The sequence below is a fragment of the Balaenoptera acutorostrata genome, chromosome 14 (genome assembly GCF_949987535.1).
Source record: "Balaenoptera acutorostrata chromosome 14, mBalAcu1.1, whole genome shotgun sequence".
NCBI classification, from domain to species: Eukaryota; Metazoa; Chordata; class Mammalia; order Artiodactyla; family Balaenopteridae; genus Balaenoptera; species Balaenoptera acutorostrata.
In genome coordinates this window covers 85,337,808-85,341,118 of record NC_080077.1, presented here as the reverse complement: position 1 = coordinate 85,341,118, position 3,311 = coordinate 85,337,808, and the positions used below count along the sequence as shown (strand labels likewise).

At 41.7% G+C, this 3,311-nt stretch overlaps 1 pseudogene; it reads left to right on the top strand.

The window, feature by feature from the left end:
* The first annotated feature begins 339 nt into the window (after positions 1–339).
* On the top strand, positions 340–1,623 carry LOC103020069 (coiled-coil domain-containing protein 112-like; annotated as a pseudogene).
* The last annotated feature ends 1,688 nt before the right edge of the window (positions 1,624–3,311 follow it).

The following is a 3,311-nucleotide window of genomic DNA, read 5'->3' as shown; positions in this document are numbered from 1 at the left end:
ACAGCTCTGCCTCTCCCTCTGGCACCTCCACAGTCCCACGTCTGCATGCAGGGAACTATCTGCTGGCTCTGTACTGCCCCTTGCATGACACCCTAGGCTGTGGGCCCTGTGTGGCCCCAGTTACTCTACCAGAAAGATGGCCACACTCACGGTAGTCATGACACAGAATGACGGACGTTTTAGTACTTTGGATGGAATTCAACCTTTTCAGCTTCAAATCTGAAAGCAGAAATCTAGTTGGACCAAAAAGCAAAAACCATACATGCAGCAGAAAATTTAGAAGATCAAGTTATTAACAGAAAAAGGTAAACGGTTATTTCTACCACCAAAAAAAAAAAAAAAGACTTCATTATTGAGCATAGTGTGGTGGAAGAATTTTAAATAAATTCTCAACAGGAAAAATTGAAAAAGCAAGAATCCAGCAACAACTGGCCAAAATACACAATGATGTAAAGAGACTTCAGCATCAGTTAAAACAAGTGACACTTAGACCTGATTTTGCTGAAAGCTCAGAGAAATAATAGAAAAAATGGAAAATGCAGTAAGCACTTTTAGATAAGAGCAGAGACTGATATATGAAGAGCTTATTAAAGAAAACAACTAAAACTGAGTTGACTGCCATATCCAGAAAAATTGACATGTGGACTTTGGGTCACTCAGAAATGCAGAGAGCTTTCAGAACAATGTCAAGTAAGGTTCATGTAGACAAAGTACCATCACATACTCTTCTAGCAGAAATGGTAGATTTTGAAAAATTCTTTCAGCAAACAGGAGGGCAACAAGGGCACTGGATGACTTTGATCATCAGACCTTTGTAAAAGTGAGAAACAAACACAAAGAGAAGACAATATTTATGGGAGAAATTCTAGAACCTTATCCTGAAAGAACACAGGATTAAGTGCAACAACATGAGAAATTATACAAAAATTTCTGACTGTAGAAAAAAGAAAAAATCTATTCAGAATTGGAACACTAAAAGCAGCAATAAAAAAGAGGAAACGGTCAAGTTAAAGATAGAGAATATAACTAACTATGTTTTTTCACAATAAACAAGATGATGAAAGGAAAAACAGGAACAAAGAAGAATCATAAATTGTCAGTTGAAGCTTGGGAAGAATAGAAAAGTATCTAAATGTCAATGAGATATGTTTCTCATATTTAAAAGAAGTTAAAAGAAGAAGAAAAGGAAAAGCAAAAGTAGCAGAAGAGCACCAATGCCAGTTTAGACTAAGATTACTATTATTACGTTACATTGAGAAGAAGAATTAAAAAGAGGAAGAACTTGTGAGGCTTGAAAAAGAAATACGTGAAAAGTTAGACAAGGCAGAAAAAGGAAAACTGCTGATGATGAAATTTTCAGGTTTCAAGGAAGAGATTTACATAAACTTGAATTGAAAATTCTAGATAGACAGGCAAAGGAAAATGTAAAGGTAGAACAAAAAAGACTGGAAAAATTACAAGAAAAGCAAGAAAAGAGTGAAAAAATGTTAGTAGATCCTTCTAGGCTTTACAAAACTTACCAAAGTTTGGAAAGAATGGCCCAAAGATGTAGGATCATCAAGTTCTGGGCCACTGCTTCATATTCCACATGGGGCTATTCCAATCTGCAGACAAAGAGACTAGAGAAGAATATGAGATAATGAACTTGGCATACAGTTGATGAGAATGTTAATATTCAGTTATTCTGGGAAACACAGTGACACTATGTTCTTTAAATATCACTAGCCTAATTGATTGATTATTCATTACATTGCATGTGAATTGACAGATATTACATTCCACACTGACACTGCCGTATTTCCTGTTTATACTAAGAGGGCAGTTAGTTTACAGGCTGGACTATTACTGCTGTCAAAGCTATTTAAATAAGTTTATGTTAGAAACATTATTTCCCTTAATGCACAAAACATTTAGAAGATTTTTTTATGGCATATCAAAATTAATTGGGACAATGTTAGAGTGACGTTTTTTAAACCCCCGATTCACAACTTTTAGAACCCGGATGTCAGTTAGCTTGAGTCATAGAAATGTAAAGTTCTCTTTTTAGAGTTATAAAATAAGTTAACCCTTTTTCTAAGTTTAACAAACTGGTAGCTTGGCAATTAGTGAACTTTTGTATAACAAGCATTATCTATTTGTCTGAAGAGAAAGAAAAAGAAAAAGAAATAAAAGGAAAAAGAAAAAAACCTAAGACACAGAAAGTTCCCCAAGTCCACAAAGTCATAACAGAGCTGAGATTCAAACCCAGTGTGTCTGGTTCTAGAGTCCATCCTCTTAACCACTATGCAGATTGCTCCCCACAGCAGAAAACTTTAAAGATCTAACAAATATTCTCACGGATATTGAGAAAGTATTACTGCCTTAAAACAAGAAAAGGATGCTCTGAGAAAAGTATAAACAGAGACCAGGAAAGCGCTCTTAGCTGTTAAAAATTTGAATGAGAAAAACAAAACAATAAAAGGACCAGACCACAATATCCTAGAGTTACCAAAATAGTAGTTGCACGGAAACTGGCTTATGCACCACCCCCAGGGCGACTGGTGCTGTCCCATGGTTATGGAATCAGGTCGCTGCTGCTGCTGCTACTCCAAAAAAGGGCCCGCTGTCACCCAGGCCCCTCAGGTCCCCCATGGGCACAGCTGGCAGCACCGTGCCCCCGACCCCAGGGATTCCTTGTAGTTGCCAAGGAACTCCTCGGCACCAACAAATACGTGACCTGCCATGGTGGAGGAGCTACCCCATGGGACCATCCTTGACCAAGAGGAGCTGGGACTGGGCAATACACACCCCCTCCAGAGGGACCCTGCGGAGATGCACAGCTTCACACTTCGTCGGTGCAGATGTCCCGTAGGTCCCAGCCGTCAGCTTTGCGAGTGGCTGCGGCCTTCTCAGTCATGCTCCCCCAACTTGCTCGCCACACGCCGTCTTCTTTCCCTGCTTCTCTGGCAAAACACTCCTCAGCAGTAAGCTTTTCCCCAGGTGCCGTGTCCTGGAAAATCCAGCCCAAGACAGTAGGCTTCAGAGCATACTGGCATCACCCCTGGGGCATCAGCAGGACCACTCTCCCCGAGAGAAGCCAGATCTCGCGGGATCGTGGGAGTTCTCGCGGGATGGCGGAGTTCTCGCGGGATCGCGGGGCCAGCTTGGCGCCCAGGGCGACAAGTACCCGTGCTCCCGGCGCGATGCCGGGTTCCAGCACCTCGGTCAGGAGAGTGGTCACACCACCCATCAGGCACACCGTAGTGCTCCCAGATGCCGTGGCTCGCTCCTCCTCCGAATCACAGTGCGGCGGCGCCCCTTGGGAGGAGGAT